Source organism: Solenopsis invicta, chromosome 12 (assembly GCF_016802725.1).
Source record: "Solenopsis invicta isolate M01_SB chromosome 12, UNIL_Sinv_3.0, whole genome shotgun sequence".
Lineage (NCBI taxonomy): Eukaryota > Metazoa > Arthropoda > Insecta > Hymenoptera > Formicidae > Solenopsis > Solenopsis invicta.
In genome coordinates this window covers 17,521,050-17,542,489 of record NC_052675.1, presented here as the reverse complement: position 1 = coordinate 17,542,489, position 21,440 = coordinate 17,521,050, and the positions used below count along the sequence as shown (strand labels likewise).

Genomic DNA, 21,440 nt, shown 5'->3' with positions numbered 1-21,440 from the left:
ATTTTAAAATCCATTTAGTTTCAATTTAAATCTGTTGATCGTGCAAATATATCAATTATTATTATGATATTTATTATACGATGTATTTCATATTGATTTCTGTTTTAATAAAATTGCACAAAAAGAGTCTCATTTTGTTTTGTGTGAAAAACGATTTCGCAGTTTAGGAATTCTCTAAAAAAAAAAAAAAAATATTTATTTTAACAACATTTTGTGATTCTCAAACAGTTAATATTTGTAAAATTTATTCGACTGATATTCTTTTAATGTGGGCTCTTTTTTCTCCTCTCTTTAAATGGGTTACCTCGAAACATTGAACTATTGGCTTTTTTTATATTGCCTTCGCCTCGTTTCGCGATATAAAATTTTGTGTTGTCTCTCGGCCTGGTTACTCTCGATGTACTTCATTTGGTCGAGTGATAACGCCATTGTAATCGATATTTCACACGGGGTTTTTATTGGAACGATTTCTCGTCTACATTTTCGATAAAATTATTTGATACTGGAAAGAGGACGCGAAACAAATACCGGACGAAATAAAACGCGCGAAAAGGAAGAGAAAGTCAACGAAACGACTGCGTGGAGCGTACGTTTCTTGAAGGGTAAAAGAGGAGGGATGGAGAATCGCGATGGTTTCATTTCCGGTGCGGCAAACTTTCCACGAGGACGATTTCTTGGGGAAAACGTCGACAAAAGCGGTGATAACCAAAATGGCTGCTCTTACGTACGTTACGTAGGGACGCTATTTCGAGGATAGGGGAACACAAAAGACGCATGAGACTTGACGAACGTGAGGTGCGCAATCTTGAAATTGTTAAGTGGAACAATGGTGAAAATGTTTTGATCGTATTCCGCGTGAAACATTCGTCCTGCGGAATTATTGCATTTCCTTCTGGTTTTCGTCAACGATATGAGGTCAATTTCTTTTTTAGAAAAATTTTGAAGAAATGCAAATAAACTTACATACATTAGTTAGAACATGAACTAATGAAAACTTTCAATAGATTTTACATGATAAGTTTTAGCTGAATTTCCTCGGAGAAAAAGGAACATCGTTCTACATCTTTTTTTTCATTTGCGTTCATTTCTGCCTCTTTTTATGATATTTGCTACCCTCGTAACAATAATTGTAAATGACTCCCAGTTATTTTGCTACGAAGTGGAAAGGACTACGGTTAGAGGGTCTCTCGGAATGATTTAGCAAGATATCCCACGTGGAATGCCACTTTCGTATGCGAGAGAGAGAAGGGAAGAGAATGAGAACCAGACAGCGAAATAGACACGAGGAGAAAGATGCTCTTAGGTAATTTCGGTAGATCGTTCGTACATCCATTTATCCTTTCCTCACTCATTCTGTATCCTTCTCACGGAGAATATCTACCTCGTTGTTTCTCTTCCTCCCTGTTCGAGTCGTTATTTTCCCTGCCGGAACTGGCGAAGGCAGCCGAGTAAATCTACGACATGCGACGCGAGTCGAAATACTCATGTGACGTAATTGGCGACGGGATCGTTTGAATCGTCGCCATTTTGCGATAATCCTATTACTTACAAAATCATATTAAGCGCAGGATTACGTATTATACATTTGAAATGAATGCATTTGGCTTAGGGAAGATCAAACTAAATGAATTGTCAAAGCCTCATTTATATAACTCTGTAAAATTACTCGTAGTTGAAACCAATGCGTAATCGAATACGCGCACACGGATACAATAGATTTAATTAATTTTAATTAGCTTTTCCTCTCTCTCTCTCTCTCTCTCTCTCTCAGTTATATATTTTAATATGTTTTTATTTGTATGGTTTTCTATATTTCATTCAAAAATATGCTACACATAAATTTCAAAACGTATTTTTTAAAAATTGTTATATCCGATTTCAAATATTAAATTACAAATTCCCCCCTACTCTTTTCTACGCTTATATTGCATCGTATCTTTTTCGTATATTTTTACATTTTGCATAAAATACATCTTCCTGAGCCTTGTGTAACATCGATGCTGCTGTATCGCATGAAACTGGGATCAGACGATACTTAAGCGTTAAATGGAGCAGCTAAATGAGGGTGAAAATACGAGGCATTGTCTTTCGCTTTATATCTCCACCTTTCGTTTCTCCGTCATTCGTTACCTGCTCTCGAAACGTCTTAAAATCGATCCGTCTCAATGTCTGCCACTTTATCGGTTCCTCGAAACAAATATGCGGGAGAGAAAGAGAAGGAGAAGGAGGGAAGGATAGAGACAAAGAGAAAGATAACTAAAGGTACTCGTCCCTTATCCGTCTTTATGTTCGCGATAAAAGTACGTAAGACAGTTTTATGACAGGCCGAATACGCACAAACTGTCCGGACTGCGCGTTTCCGGCCTTTTGCTATCGTCGTTTCGCACCTTCATTTCTCGCACAAGCGCTCTAAAGGTTGGTCGAATCCGCCTGTATATTTCACATTTTACAGCACGTCCTTGAAGTGCATGCTTGATAAGATAGTCTCAGACTGAAGATTGTCAAGATAAATTCTTGCGTAATCAGACTCAGTAATTCATTAGATACATATAATTAATTGTGGCTTTTAAGCTTTCAATATAACAGGGAAAGTTAACGCATTTACAGCATGGGGGAATTATTTTCGAAAACAATTTACTTTTACTGTTTTGGAATTAATATTTATAATTGCAGGAGAAATTATAAAAGTAGTTTAAATTGTAAAAGAAATTATAAAAATTGTGGAAACGACAAGAATGTTGCTTGCCCATTGCTACTTTTTGTACACACGCCTGTAAAAACTTTCCTTCGTGTCTGTTTCTCGTGTTCTATCTCGTTTACCTCTTTTTATCATTCTCATCTGCACTCCGGTTTTAATAAAATTACGAAAAATTTATCGTTGTTTCGCGTAGTACGCTCTCACAGAAGCATTGAACATCCCTTTTTCTACCTACATTTATATTAATATAGAGAGTCGAGAAGTTTGAAAGATCTCATTTTCACCTTTTTTTTTAATTTATTGCTCGCGCTTTATCAGTAGTTTAAAAATAGGAAAAACGATCGATGAGTAATACGGGTGACAATGCCATGATTCACTCGACTCACCTGCGAGTGATATCTAATTAGTCGCTTCCGCGCGAAATTGCAGTAAGTTACGAGGTGTATGTTACGAGACGACGATATTGTTAAGCGCGTCCGTCTGCGCGCGTTTCACCAGTTTTCCTCGTCCGTTTTCTCAGTACGAGCCAGCGGTTTCGGAAGCGAACGACGTCGTCTTTAGCGGTCTTTGATGTTGGCATCCCAAAGGATCGGATCCCGCTTTTAACGACCCGACAATGCGCGCCGGCGTGTAAAAGCCTGAGGTACGATAATTAAGCGTTAAACGCAAAACGAAAATGGGCGTTTGCTTCTTCGAGGTGGCCCGATAAGAAGGGCTCGCGGCGGTGCTGCGCGGCGCGGCGCGGCGCCTCGCAAAGGCAGTAATGAGGCACTCGTGAAGCCAGCAGAGGCGAAAGTTAAATGTTTAACCGTGCTTCGTCGGGATATTTGTTAGTACCGTTTGCCGTAATCCCACAGAGGATTGTAAATTGATGCGAAATTCGTCGGCCGACAGCTGATTTGAAATGCAATTTTTAGTTATAAAAATTCAGAAACTCCGCTCACTCGGGAGGAGCAGGCTACGCGGTCTCAGATGATAAAACTTTAACATGATAATCTCGAGATTATCATAATCCTCGGAGAAAAGAAATTTCATCGATCGCGCGATCGCGGCTAGGACAGCCGTAACAGGAAAGTAAGATGAGATGCAACGTGAGATATCGAGTAATTTAAAATTCTGCTGCTATCTTTAATTGCGAGACGACACTTGTGTCTTTTGTCGACCTGAAGCGTACTTTAAGACTGCGGTTCTCCGACTTAATAAACCGACTTTCGCAGATATCGCGAGCGAATGTTGAAAGAAGTCGAAAAAAATTGATTTCGATCGGATAAACAAATATTATTTCGTTATTCTCGATTCTTGAAAATGTGGAACCTTTTAACAGCCAAGTTGTTCTCGGGAGAAAAAGATTTAGTCAATCGCGCAACGCGGAGAATTCGAAAGAAAACAATGGAACGTAGGAAGAGAGAAGTAAGGGGTTTGCGTGTGCGTATGGGTGTGCCGAGGGTTGCCGGTCTGCGTCTTACGAACCGCGGCGTCTTCCTGAATTATGGCGTAGGAGGGGTCGCGCACATGGCGCACCCGAACATACTTATTTGTAGTCTCGTTTGTATGCTCGTGCTGAGGGATTTGACGAGAGAGTCTATGATTTATGGAAAGCCCCATAATAACTTCCTAATGGACGCCTATCGTGCCGACCGGCGCTATTAGTCAGCGAAAAGTACGGCAAAACTACTTAGCAAAGATACGTCGAAACTTTATGCGATCCTTCACTCTGTGCTGATTTGCATTTTTGTTTGTGTGTTTGTTTGTGCACAGAAGGAATGATTTTGCTGAAGTATCTAAATATTTAGCCGGATACAGGTCTGGAAATAATTTTACTGGACCATCAAAATAATTGTGACTGATGTCCAAACGTGATGAGCAATGCTGCGACATTTTGATATTCTAAAAATATGTTTGAGAGTCCAGCAATAATTATTTTGGTGGCCTAACAAAATTATTTTCAGATATGTATCTAGCTAAATTTTTAGATACTTTAGCAAAACTATTCTTTCCGCGTACGTGCAATCTTCATTCAATTATTTATCTCGCTGATTAATTTCGCGGGGCATGCTATTAAAATGTGAATCTGCGATTTTTAACGACCTGAATTACTCGCGAATCATTTTCATTTTATTCTTCGTACGAACGCAAATTAAATTTCAGCACAATAATTATAACATATCAACATTTGTTCAACTTGGTTTGAATAAAATTTTAAACTGACCTTGTTGAATTTTAAAAACACTGTTAAGCCCGTTGAGTTTTGTGTGTCTCTCTAACACGCGCAAACACGAATGCTTTTATTTTTTCTTTTAATGCCGTATGGGTTAACTACCTTTCGGCGATACGCGCAAACAGAGTACCGAAATAGCCGACGAAAACTGTGAAGAGTATTTCGACTGCACTGGCAATTTTGTTCGACGAAAATCGAGTTCCATATCTGCAATTCGTTCGTGCTATACACAATGTTCCGTGATCGCGTAATCAATCTCGGCGAGACGTCAGCGATGCGCTCGCATGATGTTATTTAAACACGGACTCCGTTGCGTAACCACGTCATACATGTTGCAGGCGGATTCTCATACCCGTGGTAATACGCTCGGTGGCACGTGGTTTAAGCGCAAGAAATGATTTAATATCCAAGGCTCATGCGACTTACCGCGTGCTTGGAGCGCGCCGTTTATACGACGCCCCATATATCATGCAAAACTCGCGCGAGATTGATTAAAATATGTTGATTAAAATAACGGCACTCGTAAACACCAAAATGAAGCTATTCTGAAACATCCCGAATACACCGGAAACACCCCGCACTCGCAGAAAAGCTGTTGCTTCTAGAGATTCTTTATCGAATTTAAAATTGTGCTGAGCTTTGTACACAGAAAAAAATTAGTATCAAATCAACAATTCATGGTTTCACATATAAGCAAGAATAAAAAATTATCTTCTTGAAAAAATTTATAATCTTAACTAAAAAATTTTAAAAAGTTTTAATTAAATTATCTGTGTAAAATTATAAATTTTTTTAAGATTTTATATATGAAATAATAAATTATTAATTTGATACTATTTTTTTTGTATAGAAATTTATATTTATTTAAATAATTATTTAAAAATTAATTATTGTTGACTTTGAATTATTTTCGTCGATTGTTTTCAACGTGTACTCAGTCCCCTGGAATTTTTCAATCTCTAGTATTAAAAGATCTGTAATTAGAGTTTTGGTCAGATCTTCATTGACGAGGCTAGAAATTTTACCAAACTTGAAAAAAAAAGGAGTACAAGGAACTCGTGGTAGTCGTCACCTTTCTGCTTATTTCACAACGTTGGTAGTTCGCGCGATTTTCTCGCAGTGAGCTAATAATAGGCAACGCGCGTTAGATGAGACTTTCTTCTTCTGGTTGCTCGAATCGAGTCGCGCACAAATTGGACCTGTAAGTACATGCGAAACACGTGTCGCGGCCAAAAGTTTTTAGCCGTTTGACGCGCTCGTATCCGAGAGAGAGTCTGGGACATCTCATTCATAAAGCCGCATATGTCCCTTGTGTTTTTGTCGTCCGATGTAATCACGGCGAGACGGTCGGTCGATGAGGCGCAAATTTGCACGCCGCGCAAAAGCAGCCGTAAGCTGCTAATCAACTTTACATTCGCACGCCGGGATTAACGTTTAAGCTTTGCATTTATTTGTGATTCGCGCTTATTATCCGCATATTCGTCGGCGAATAATTAATAATCGCATAAACGCGTTACGGATGAAACTGATGTACATTCGTAAAGTACATTCAATTGCGTTGTGTATTTATTACGCGTGGCTTTGGGATGAATTTACTACAAATATGAGTATAATTCGCTATTAATAGCGATGAAGTGTTTGTAAAATTCGCTGGACGATAATTGTATGTAGTATGTTTTATCGCATTCCCACGTCAGAATCCATTTTTAATAAAATAATTTGATTTATCATTCTAATCTGTTCTTTTTTTTAAGTACGAGTATAAATATGGTGGCCTTTCATTTTCCTGGATTTTTGTATTCCGCGAATCTTATATAGATTCAACTTTAATAAGCTCAGTACGAAATTACGTGTTAATTGAGTTACACGACGGAGATAAAATAATGATTCTCTGAAATCCTACAATTATATTTCATCTTACTTTATTTCGGATCAATTTCTCTTTCACTTCTTAATTTATTCCGATTAATTTCGCGGCTTCTTTTGGAAAGAGATTGATCGCAATTTCTGGGAATAGCCTTTTTGTTATTTCAGTCTCTATTATCCGGTTGTGTGTCCTGATCAGTTCCGTCGAAAAATATGAAAAGGGAAAGCGGTTTTAGTCCGATTGCCCGCGAGGAGGATCATGCGAGATCGCTTTAGCGCACGATTTGCCAGGTTCCGACTGCCCCTTTCGCCGAAATAAAATAAAAAAAGAGCCAAGGGGGGAGAAGTTAATTTCATCGAGCCAGGTTCTCCTTCTCTTTCTCTCCCTTGCAAAAAATCGCGCGTCGACAGCGACTGGCCCACTTGCCGCCACGAGCTTTTCACCGCCGCGGGTTAATATAACGATATCCCTCCATCCCCCCGTTAAGGGAGACAGTCGGTTTCACCCTCGGGTCCTTCGGGAGGGGTTCGAGACTCGCGCACGTCGACATCGTTCTCATTAAAGAACGCGCTCTTGCTGCGGGCTCGATGCTCTCGTGTGCGCGCATACGTGTGTTTTTAGGCGTACAGCCGATTCGTTTGGGTATATAACGAGGCGTACAGTTGCGCGGTGTGGCGTATTTTCTGCGACGGTATCGTCGCGGGAATTTAGTGACGGCCGGAAATGGCGGGCGTCGGGACTGTCGCGAGAAGCACAGCCCTGGGATTTTAACTTGGAATTTAACGAGGCGCGTGTATCGTTCTTATCGCGGTGCCGTTGATGTCTTTTATTCGGGAAGGATGAGATCGAGGACGGAAAGTAGTCAGGGACGATTTAACAGTTTCGAGACGATGGGAATACACTGATTAATACTAGACGATATTATCTAATAATATCTGTAGAATCTCTTTACGCAGACGCAAACATTACTATTTTTAGTCAAATCTGACACTGACGAGTTTATCGGCAAAATATCGGCTCTTCTTGATATCTGTGATATCTTCCATCGTCATTAATGAAAATACATCTTATCGGATTGTTTATCTAATCTAATCTGAAATGTATCCATTGTACGTTATTACTGGATTGCTTTTATCTTCTAGAATAATTCTTTCGCTTTTTCGAGAGAGACGGAAAGAAAAGGAGAAATACAATGTTTTTGTTATACCTGTTTTATTGCGATACTTTATTTATACTTCGAGTCATTTAATTCACGTTGCCAAACCCAAGCGTAGTATTTCAGTTTAGTAAAGTGGAAAATATCGGTATTTCCGTATCGTTTCTGCAGGGCAGCTAGCAACTTGTCACTGACGGAAGCACCTTATTTTATCGCTTTTGACTTAAGTCCCTCTCTCTCTAGCCCGTTTAATCTCCTGAGGATGGCTACCACTTTTCCCTGAATTATCTGTCTGCGCGTTTCCAAAATAGAGACCCTCATATTTCATTTCATTACAAATCACCAGAATTAGAATTGCTACGGCGGCGACAGGGGATGATACTTTTCGCGCGCGAGATACGGGTGGCCGGGCCGCCACGTGGATGAATTAATTCGATTTCTGCGCGTATATGTTTGTCGAGTGTCGCTGAGGAGGTCGGCCCGAACATCTACTATGTCTCATAAAGCGCAATTTCCGCCCTATGTTGTTGTGGCGACGATTGCATGACCGTCTGGAAACGGAAAGACGACGACGACGACGCGAGTGAGACCAGACAAGAATTCAATTTACGTCGTGACAACGACATTGTCTGGCCTCCCCCGCACACTGAATGACGTACACATCAAACGCGCGGTTAAGGGCAGAACGTTAACACTTTCGAAAGGATTGCTTTATCACGTTTACGGATAAATAACCGTACGTTTTCCTTAAACGCAGCTTGCTCTCCCGATATTTGGGAAAATTTATAGGAAGAAATGAATAATTCTTGAGGAAAATTTATATCATAGGGAATAATTTATAGGGGGAAACGAATAATTCTTGATCAGCAATACTTATGTTATTATTCATAAATTTTTTTTTACAAGATTTTTATAATTTTATATTGTTTTTAATATTAATATTGTATCAAATAAAGTACTCGCGCGTGTAGCTTTTTTTAAAAATTATTCTTTAGCCAATGCATAATCTGTCGAATATTCTCTCATACTTGTAAAAACTGATAAAGTACAATTTGTTATGACATGAAAGTGTAATTCAAAGATGTGAAAAATTAGATATCTATTTTATCGCACCTGCCATAGATAAAGATTTCTTGAAAATTTGATTCACAATTCTTTCAAGAAAGATTTATAATTTCTTTGAAGAAGTCGGGTCTACAGGAATACGTATCCAATTTAACAAAAAATAGTTTTTTATCGGCAGTAATGCCATCATAATACGTACGTTAAAGTAAGTAAGACAAGCTATCTGCCGGTGAGGTTAATCCAGCCGAGCAATTAGCATAAATCGAGATTTGCAATTAAGAGAACCATCAAAGGGACGCTTAAGCCCACCTCGAAAATTCTGAGAAACGATCCGCGTTTGCGTTACGTAACGGCGGCAGCATTGAGGGTTTCCTTAAGCGGATTGTGCGTGACATGTGTGTATAACGCACAATCGTAATGTTACAGCGACGTGCCGTTTGTTCACTCTTACACGAAAAAACACGCGCGCAACAAAAGTAGCGCCGTATTTTGTCCGACAACCCTCGGAAAGGATCTTGTACTGCTTTCCTGTCTGACTTAATCTGGTTTTATTTTCTGTTGTTTTAATGCTTCAATGAATCGATGTTTCTTTTATCTCTAGTAAATATTGTGGAAATGTTTTGCTTATAGAAATCAATTTTTTATTTATTTATTAATATGTAAACAAGATTGCAATAAATATTATAAGAAATTTTGTAACATTATTATAATAATTAACAAATTATCAAATTAAAATATTTAATTTTTTGATTTACATATATTTAATCTTGCAAAATTTTTTTTAATTTTGTGGTTTAATGCAAATACATTAAAAACCAAGTATAGTAAAGATTCAAAGTAGTCGCACAAAGTACAAAAGTATCATAATTAATTATATGGTAAATATTTTGACATATATATTTTTTCGTTGTAATAAAATATTATAAGGAAACCTAAAAGAATGAAGAGACAGTGGCAAGAAAGACATCAAAATTATTAATGGACGTCTATAGTTGGTTAGGCGCTCAGCAACCGGTGGCCGTTATCACAGTAAATCTGGCCTGCATGAGAGGGTTCACCGCCACTATGTTTGATTGAGTTGCATAAATAACGGACCCTGCGGTCGCCAAGGAAACTTTGGACAGTTTGGGGTACGGTAATAATTTTATGCAGACAGCATAACCACAAAGGGATACTCGGCGCCGCGACTGCCAATGTCATCCCTCGAATCCGACCGTCCGGAAAACTTGAAATCCACGCCTGACCGGGGGCTACCGTTCCTCTGGGAGCACGCAGGGATGATCCCCGAATTTCCCCTTTCGCGAGAAATCCGAGGAACTATTAGAGCGTTTCGATAAGTTGTTGGGAAAAGAATCACTGTTGTCCCGCGACTTGCGCGCGAGATAGCCGAGCGTGGACGCACCCGTAAATATCTCACGAGTTCGGGGACGAAGTTTTTCTTGAGGCTTGTCGACGTGGATTTCTTGTCGTCTCGAAAGTCTTTATCGGTGCGACCGCTTTATCAACACGAGAGCTGACACGCGAGAGAACCGCTGGAGAGCACACCGACTGTTTTTGTACGCACATATTTTGCGTGCCGTACGTACAGGGTGATTCCTAGGTAAATACAAAAATTTAGGAGCACATGCCTCGATTGATTTTAGATGAAGAAAAGATCCTATAAACATACGTCCTAAACTGCTTCATTTTCAAAATACAGGGCGTCAAAATTGAGGAAAAAAAAAGGAAAATTTTGAAAAGCTGGGAAAGCTGTTTAGAGATATTTTATTCAAATTTGTGGTGCAATCATTTTTTGCTACTGATGAAACATCGTTACATCGTCAGGGACAGGCATAATCATACAGTAGAATCTCGTTAAACTTGGCCTTCTTTGCATTCCGTCAGACATGTGCTTTCGCAGAATCTAATGTCTCTTCTATCATAATAATTCTGGCGGGATATGGTTCGTTAGGTAACGCATGCGTCTGTACTCAATTGTACTTAGTACAACAATGCAAATGCATAATATATGTGCATAGTAAGATAGGAACATCTCTCTACGGTAATACAACTTCATGTAATATTACAATGTTAAGGTTATATTATTGTTATGAATATTTGCTGGGTAGTCACTTGTGTGCGTTATAATTTCGACAATTTGCCGCACAAGGGTAAAAATTAGGGAGACTACTGTACTGTATTTTTAATGTGGGAATGGGCATACGTGTTTACAGAACCTTTTCCTCTATCCTTTTCATACGCACACATATTATACATGAATAATTTTTTGTACGTGCTTAGGAATCACTCTGTATATCGGGTTTAAACGTGCTTTATGCATTCGTACGAGAGAACGAGAAAACGAGATGGCAGCAATCGATTTATAGCCCAAGGTGCAACGCGTCTTGCTCGCGTGTACCTTAGGAGGTGTATGCACTTTGTCGAACGATTTGAACTGTACACATCGCCTGCGGTCTCGATTCGTCCATTTGTCTCGTCTGCCTGTTTCCATAAATTATTCGCGTCGTTGCCCTCGGGATACCGCTCTCTTACGCGGCTCTATTTCGCGGATGGTGCAAATTAAACCTTGGCACAATGCGCAAATTAGATCTTTGCGCGACGCACAATAAAACTGAGCGAGGAACGCACGTAATTTAACGCAACCAACTTGCTTTGGGCCCATAAAATCTTAATAAATTCAACATGTCCATTTCAATCGATTTCTTTTCTTTACAATTACAATTAGTACTAATGACACGTGAATTTCTGGTCTCACACCATTATTATCAATTATAACAGATTAATACGGATCAATTATACTAATTATTGTGCGTAATCGTTCGAGATTAATACGCTGTTGTACCTACTAAAATTTTTTATTTTTATTTCCTTATTGTGGGGATCATTGCATTTAGATTTAATTATGAGATACAATTTTTTTTGTTTTACGATAAACAAAAACAAAGAGTTTGTTACAATTACTGAAGACTTTTATAAAAGGGAGTTGCCGGATGTCGACCGGAATGCCAACTCGCTGAAAGTCGGCAGCCGCGGATTAAATTAGAATAACGAGTTACACGTCGCATCTACATAATTACCGTATTGTTGAGAGACGAATCTATGCGATGTGTTTCCGAGAGGGCCTAAAATTACGATCACACGTGTCTCGATCTCATGATAATCTCATCGTTGTCATAAGTCTCGGCTAATTTTCGCATCTACGACCGACCGATTCTCGCAAAGCTGCTTTTCTCCGCAATTGCGTTTTTATTTATAAAGCGACCGGTCGCTGCTCTTTTCCTAAATTTATACTTTTATCACACAATTAAAACAAATTTCTACCCTAATAAAAATTTCATGCATCTTTTGAATAATTACCAGACAGTTTTATCACTTCCGTCTAGTGACTGAAAAGTAAAACTACTGAGAATTCCAATCGAGACGTAACGCCTTGCCTGCAGTCTGAATTCATTTACTGAAGAAAAAGGATAATAAATGGACTTTCCAATAAATGAATTCAATTGTTTCACAAACAAGCCTGAAACTTATCTATTAATACTAGACAGTATCTGGACAGGTGTCTATGAACATTTTTATCAGGAAAACCGCTTCAGCCACCGAATAAAACTCTATCAAGTTCTTATCGATTTCGCAATGTTATTACAACACTAATCAGAATACAGTAATGTTAAATAATAACTGGATGGGTGTCCAGGAAAAATGCATACATTTCTACACATATATTAATGAAATTTAAATTTAAAACGCCTTTTTTTAATTTCAAGTTAATGAGTCCAACGTTCTTAAAGGAACACAACCGTTTCCTTCCCTCGTAAACTTTTCGCCGAATCAAAGTCTCGGTCGTCGTCGTCGTCGAAGAAGGACACGTCTGTCACTCGTCGGTAGCAATGAACGAACGGCGACGATATCCCGTCATATTTATCGCGCGTTATCCGTATACGCGCGCGCGCGCAACGTTAATACCTCGATAATTCATTCTAAATCCGGCGGACGTTCTCCCGGCGGCGTTACGAGGTTCCGAGAAACGCGAACCGGCTCTATACCAGCGCTCTATCGTCCCTTTGAAGTCTCGGCAGCGCGGCGACGGCGGCGGCGGCAGCGGCGCGGACCTTTTATCGCGACGACGAGAGGAACGTCCGTCGCGCCGGCGCTCGCCGTCCGAGTCGCTTCATCCCGGGCTCTCTTCTCCTCCCGTTCGCCAATCCTCGACGCGGCTCGATGCAACTGCGGCTACGCGCGAACGAACGCGAACGCGCCCACGCTTCCCGTGGCACGCGTCGCGCTCGCGAGGATGAAATGATGATTGAAGTCGCTGGCTGGCCACGGCCTCTTCTGGCACTTCGGACGTATTGCTGCTATTGAATTCGCAGCTGCTATTCAAAAAATGCACGACGTTTCTGTTAAGGTTCCTTGAATTTTTTTTTTAATTCGTGTGATAAAAATATAAATTTAGGAACGGAGCAGGAATTAGTCATTTTATAAATAAAAACGTTTGCGGTAATGTTGGAATTTAGAAAATGGCAGAGAGCGTTTAGCTCTCAGAATTAGGTCGCGGTAGCGACTGAATCCGAACCTCGTTGAACATGATATTTCCGGAGAATCGAATCAGTATCTTCAATTCAAATTGTCTCATCCTTCACATTGTTATGGAATTAAAGTGAATCTCTTAGCATATTGGATGAGAAATTAAATTAGAAATCACTAGATTATTAAGCTACTTTAAATCGAGATTTTGAAATTTGCAGAGAGATTGAACTGAGCCGCTCGATCTATATTTTGTTTTGCATTGAACAGCCGTTATTTAATCTAGTGTTTAAAACACTGGCAAACTAATAGTGTATATTTTGAATCGAAAATCGTGCTCAAAAACAAATTCGAGTTAAGTAACTATCTCCAATGGAGTTAATATTTATAGCTCTTCTTATTTTCGGTAGATATATCGTTCGACGTTGATAATTTTACATTCGCGTGCGCATCAAGATAGCAAAATGAATAATGAAGACACCTAGTTTCGACCCAAAATTGCTTTCAACCATTACAGTTGTGCACGAAATCAATTATAATACTAATTTAGCAAAATTGTCAAACTTGACGGCTTCCACGAGGAATCCTTACATTTTCGGTCACACTTTTCGCGGTTGTTTTCACAGGGAGTGCAGCCAAAATCTGGAATCCGCGTTTAGATTTGTAGCCAGGTCAAATCGACTGGCGTCACGCATTCCGGAATTAAATTGCGCGAAACGCGCGGGCGGCTGCGCGCTTTGTACGCGCGCAGTCGAAATCCTGATCCTCGCAAGTGCATTTTCTCTCATTCTGCGAGGGAGTGGTGCACGGGTCGCGCGCACGGTGATTTATCGTCGCAGGCGTCGTCAGTAAATCATCGCGCGCGCGTTTACCTAAATGCAAGCGGTAATCCGATGTCGAACGGGAGGAGAGAGACTAGATATGAATATTGTTTGCTTACTGCAAAGTTGCGCCAGGGAGATTTATGCGCAGGACCAGAAGTTTCCCCGCAAGGATGATTGATCCTCACTGTCATTTGGGCTTAGCGCGCCCACAGATTTGAATTTTATGTATTAGAGATTCTCATTTGCATGTCGCTTACTCGCAGTTCACATAATTCTGTGAATGATAATGCGATAAACATTTGAGAAAAAGTAAAAGCGAGATATAGTTTTATCTGAAAATAATGAGAATAATAGGAATAAGAACTGGATCTTCATATTTAATATTAACGAAGTAAAATGGCAAGCTAAAGCTAATTGAAGTACTATATTTATGTATTTAAGTTAAAGTTTAAGTATTTTATGTATTTGAGTCAAATACATAAATTAAATAGAAGAAATTTCAAGTTGAAAAACTTTGTCAATTTAACAACTTCTATCCTCAGTGTATACATTATTAAATTAAATTAAAAAAAACAAGAAAAAATTAAAAACGTAAATTCTTAATTTTACTTTGTATAATTTATAAAACTTCTTTCATTTTTGCCATTAAACACGATCTGCACGACTGCAAATGCGAAACGTGCTCAATGGCAGCGAAGATGTATCAAGAAGTTTATGAATTTGTCCACGAAACCAAGAAATCATATCTGTTTATTTTCATCTCAATCTCAATGTATTTCTGTGAGATGCGCTTTTTATAATTTACACAGATGTACACAGTTTAAATGCCAGTTCTGAACGGCCTTTAGAGGGATTCTCAAGGAAAGATATTCTCGGTGATTTGCCATTGCTTTCCAAAAGTAGTGATCGAATAAAATCAGATGTTTCGGATTTTGTGAAATTTGAACCCCGCGTCTTCGGCACAAAAAACAGAGTGTAGACGCACAACTCTGCGCCACGATCTCTACGGCTAATGAAGACAGGAAATTAAATCAAATTTTTGAGAAACAAAAATTTTTCAAAGGTTTTCGCATTCAATTGAAAATCTGCATTGTAAGAAAACTATGTAAAGTTATAAATAATATATGCAGAAATTACATAATTTAGAGTGGAGATGAAAAACCCGTTCGCAAGTAGCTTAATGGCTTAATGGCCGTTTCCGAAGATAAAGTACTCGCTAAGGCCTACAAAGTTTATGGGCCCGGACGTCTTAATTAAAATGCCACGGGCGTCTCGCAAATCTCGCGCAACACAGTTGCATCTGTCCTCTTCAGGCGTCGTCGCGGGTTTAAGCCGCGACTTTGAGTCGCGATCGCGACAAGACTGGCGGGTGGATTACGTAGCGTAATGCCGCTATATCCCGCGTCGCTACTCTTGCCGTAACATCGTGCATAATTTGAAAGTGTCTCTCACGCGGTTGCACTCGGCCGGCTGGCGCGATGCGACGCGACGCAACATGCGATTTATGTAGCGAATCCGTGACTCCGCAGCCTGGTGCATCAGCCCGATGCGGATAATTCTCGTTTCCTGCCAATGCGTCAACCAGAATTATTCCGGCCTTTCTTTCGTCTCGACGTTTTGTCATCGTTTCTCTCGTCGCCTTTGTAGTCAAAGGAAAATTTGAAACCGTAACGTGCCCCCCTCTCTCTCTTTCTCTCTCTTGGTTCAAGTTTTAATGATGTCAACGCGAGAAAGCTCTCTCCGCGTTTACACAACGAAAACGCGAATATTAGATGAGATATTTCTCGTACTTGTGATAATTTAAACCGAATAATGTATAGTTGCAGCATTATAAATGAATTTATACACAGTTGGAAAAATTGTGTTAAATTTAACATAAATCACATATTTCGAACGGTCCACACAAAATTTTGTGTTAATTTAACATAATCTGGATATGTTAAATGATAACATTAATACCACGTTAATATTTGAACAAAAAAGAAATGTAATCTTGGACGTAATTTGAATTTATTTGTGTGTGCAATTAACATAATTTTTCTGATAAAATTAACAGAAGAATAGTAAAAAAGTATGGCACAGTTGTCTCCACTCCTGTTGTAGTGTAACATCAACATTTTTTCTTTCCATACATTTGAACAGATACAAAATGTAAAATTATAAAAATGATTTTAAAAATAGGTTAAAGTAATACAATACGTGCAAATTGTGTTACTTCAACATATTTTTTAAATCACTTTCACAATTCTACATTTTATATCTGTTAACTTTAGTTTTGTTAACATAGCAGACATGTGTTATTTACACATGAATGTTCATTACTCAACACAAAAATTTTAAACAGATTTTTTTTTATTAGCATATAAAAATCACACAAATATTAGAATTAAGAGTTAACTGTGACCGTTAAGGAATTTCGAATTTTGTTTGTATTGAAAATAGAAATTATCTCTCGTCGACATATTACGTAGATTTTAATTTTTATTTTGAGCAATTACATTTCTAAAAATTCTTGCGAAGATATTTTTTTTTCAGTCGCTATAATGTTCATACTTAAATTTACAACGAAATGTAAACGATTTGTAAAATTGCGGCAAATGACAACGAAATAAGTGCAGTTATTTATTATTGCAATAAATTTTATATACGTATGATTTTTAAATATATTTTTACGATGGTTTTTAAATTGATAGCATTTTATATTGATGTTTTCCGTTGAAATTTTCAGTCTTCGAGAAGGATTTATCGTCCTTTACTTAGCTTTGGTAACCGTCCGAAGAATCGGGCGGTGGAAATTCGAGAAAGATATGGCTGCGAGATGTGCCAAGTAAAAAGCGCCGAAGGCGCGCGATATATCTTGAAAATAAAGTAGTTATGCAAACTTCTGCAATATAGTGTAGTGCTTGGATGTACAGGAGCGCTCCCATAAATCATGAGAGAAATCTCAGGAACGTATGCCTCCGCGAATTTTATATTGGCGTTTTGATGAAAATTTAAATTTGCATTTAACAATGGATTGCGTTATATCAAAAAATTAATTTTTTCTTACCAACGTAATGCAAATATGCCATACACACAACATAAAAAATCTTTTTTAAATATGATGTTTACGTATTTGAAAACGAAATACCTATTGATTTTTGGATTATTTTATAGACAGATATTTAACACATGAAATTCTAAGAAATATCATTAGAAAAAATTAAAATTACAATAAAATTGGGAACTGTAGAATTACAGAATTGAAAAATAAAAAACGTTTAGTTGACAATCGTCATCTTATCGATCACTGGTCCATCATTTAACTACTAATCCGGGTACTAAAACATGTCCTCTTCGCACTAAGTAGCGTCTATTGTCCTTTCGTAATTGTTGTTCCGAAGCGAAATGGCTTCCTATTTTATCCCAGCCATTTAAGCGACGGCTGGTTTTAGGACGCAACTCGTAACTTGATATTAGATGGAAGTTCGGGATACTCATCGGGCCCGTTTAGGCTGGGCAGCTAATGAGAACCCCAGTTACTTTGACGGTGGTCCGGCCATAAAACTTTGCCGGCCGAGAGTCTCTAGTGTTCGCATTGCCATTCTCGTATAATGCAGGAAGATCGTGCAGCCGAGTATTTAACAGATATTACGCACATATAAAATATTTGGGACCAACAGTCACATTGTTATTCAATTAATATTATTTAATTAATAACTTTTTTTAATTTAATATTTGGCATTTAATGTAACGTTCTCTTGGATAAAAAATATTAAGGCTTGAAAATTCATAATATGAAAATTACGACTGAAAGATTGTTCGCTATGATTAATTTTTAAATGTATTAAATCGATGAACAATCTTATTTTAGCGTTTAGAATATTTTCATTATAAAAAATTACAATTTAAAAAATTTTTAATTTATTGAAATGTAGGTAATATCTAGGAATGGGAAAACTAATTTCAACTTTGAATGTCAAGATTCGCAATCTCGGCGAATCACGATGTAAATTAGACTGCAATTTATCTATCCGACAGAGACAAAAATTCCGATATCGCTGCATCATCGTGCTGCGAGTTCAAAAACTTTGTTCGAAATTTTAAATATAATATTTATCGAAGCCTGCTAACGCAAATATCCATCGGGGTCGATACATCAATTTCGGGAGACTATGTAGATGGCTGTGCACTATGACGGACCCCGAGACGCTAGGTGATCACGAGAGAGATCCTGTCGTCTCGTCACGACGCCCTTGGGAGCGATTGTAACCCGTCATCCCAGGTGCTGGTCCTTTCCGCGGATCTACCAGCTATCAAACACTGGCAGTGATACATCGAATCGCAATGCTTCTCATCCCGTTATTTTCAATTTCCGACTCTTTTCAGACTTTGAAATGTGATTTTTGTAACGGCACAATACACGTTTACACATTTACAAAATATTTTCTTATAAATCTGGACTTGATACTTGGTTTGATTTTTTTTTGCAGCGTAGTGAACAAAAATGAAAATGGATAATAAGTACCTGTATACAGGTAATGAAAGTTTGAAACAATTTTTGTTGTATCAATGTAAACGGCGAAATAACGTCTGTATCTTTCAGTTTTTGAAAGTAAATTTAAAAAAATTTATTTAAGTTTTGATACGCTTTTACAGCTTTTAAAAATTGTTTACGTTAAATAAATATTATTTTATTTTTTATTTATAATTTTATTTATAATTTTAAAGTAAATTATTATTTTTAAAAATGAATAAAAAACGAAGTATGAGCTAAATCCCTCTTACATTTCAACATATCTATATCGAGAAAAAGAAGTTGTTAACTTGATTAAATTTTTCAACTTAAATTTCTTTAGTTTTTACTTACGTATTCAAGTTAAATATATATGTAGCTGAGTCAAATACACAAATACTTGAACTGAAAAAATTTAATTGAGAAAAATCGAACAATTTTTCTTTCTCAGTGTATACATGCTCAAATAGTACGTTTATGAGAAAGAAGAAAAGCGTTATCGTGTATATATAAACACTTGTTAAATCTAAAAGCTTTTATGAATTTTTGTTAGTCTTTCAAAAAGTGAATGCTTCTAGGCACTCGGGTGCCAGGGATGTGCTCCACGCCGCTGGTCATAAACTCGCTCGCGAATGCTCGAGATTCCTCGACGCAATCTATATTATTAAGCGCCATTAACTCGCGGCGGTTCGTTAGGGTCACTCGATCGCGCGGGGCGTGAGGTATTCCACACGCATTCCCAACGAAATGCGTCGGGATCACTGAAGCTGACCAAGATCGATTTTATTCCAACTGGAGCGAGACGCTCGTTGCGCGACCGCGTCGCGCGACAACTTTTCTTTTTTCTGTTTGCCAGAATCGCAGCGTAAACCAGTCCGTAACACCGTACGGCCGACGCTAGATAGTCAATTTGCCATCGTTCAGGTGCAACATATCGCGCTTCGTTCGTTACGCGCACTAAAACCCAATGGGAACAATAACGGTGTCCTATCGGAAGCAATATCGCCACGCTTTTACGCCACGTCGCTCTGACTTAATTACACTTTTAGGTACCTCAAAAGCGTTGTTATGGTCAATTTGTCTTCTTTTTTTGCACGTTTAGTTGTACAGGACGGCCATGGTTGAAACTCTGTTATAATGTTGTTGTATTTATAACAATCAAATGTAAAGGGGCTTTATTAATTTTTTTAGGATAATTTATTATACACTAAATTACATACTAAACTTATACACCCGATTTTATTAAAAACTAGATGATTTATTTATAAATAAATCGAGCGTGAAATATGCATTCGTAATATATGTAATTTGAACATCGCACGTTTATAATTATAAATTACGATATCGCGCCAATAATACGTGCAAGAAGTGATTTGGTATTACTACGTTTATATTTACTAATAGATAATCGTGCAATTAAAGTAAATGATAATGTGATCAGTATAATTATTAATAAAATGTAACACCTACGAGAAAATACATCTGAAAGTCAGATAGGACTAAATTTAAACGGTAAACGTTGGAACTTGAATACGGATCACGGCGATTGCCGGCGGCCGAGAGTTAGCCAGGTGGCGAATTAGAGAGGAAGCCGTATAATCGAGTTGACTTTTAAGCACACCGGCAGTAGTTTGGCTACTCCGTAGCGCGTGTGGCTGGCAAGGGACGCGAAATTCCGTCGTATCCGTCGCATATGTTGGCTCGCAGTTGCGACGATCTAATGTGTTCGGGTCTCATTGCAGGAAGTGCAGCCCATATAGAACGTAGACTCTAGTTCTCTCATGCAATCTCGATTGATTAACGCCTTTGATTGTCACTAGCTTCGCAAAGTTCGTATAACGGATGATCGATGGCAATAACGCGGTATTTAACGAATTATGTATATGGTACACATTTATTAATTATAATATTTATAATTGTGATAATTATTAATAGAGGAAATAATTTGGTGTTTCGGTTATTAGATAATAGTAATTAGAGAATATCGCTTATGTGAGATTGTTTAATTGGCATATTAATCAATTGAATAATATTCATTGATCTTTTGCCTTATTTGATTAATCCGAAAAAGTTTTTTTAAAACTTCCGTTAAAAAATATAGAATAATAGATGAATATTATAGAAAAATGCCGTAAAAAAAGCAGTTATGATCTTAGCACGATCAATTTGATAGTTATTATCGAAATGCGAAACTGCTATTTGGCATCGTTATGAAATTGAATGCAACTCGCGCTAACCGCGAATTGCATAACCCCTTTACGCGTGATTGTTATAAATACGATAGTATTACAACCAAGTTTCAACTATAACGTGGCTGACCGCGGCGAGGCTTTTTCCACTGACAAGATTTCCCTCTGGCAATCCATTATCATGAATCTTGCGAGCTTATCGGTTGTTCGATATCTCTTTTCGGGCAATCCTTCGTTCCCTTCCACCGCCGCCATTCTAATCGTGGATTTGCCGCACGCGGTCACGAATGGTTCCGATATGCAAATCTAAATGCGAAGAAGAATCGACTTTTGCGAGAGTTTGGCCCGTTATCTGCGCGCCCTCGAGTTATGATGTCCGCTTAAATTAAGTTGGCAAAGGAAAA

At 38.2% G+C, this 21,440-nt stretch overlaps 1 protein-coding gene across 1 annotated transcript in view; it reads left to right on the top strand.

The window, feature by feature from the left end:
• Positions 1-21,440, top strand: part of LOC105195964 (stress-activated protein kinase JNK) — a 159,438-nt gene that overhangs the window by 87,951 nt on the left and 50,047 nt on the right. The gene's annotated exons all lie outside the window — the stretch shown is intronic.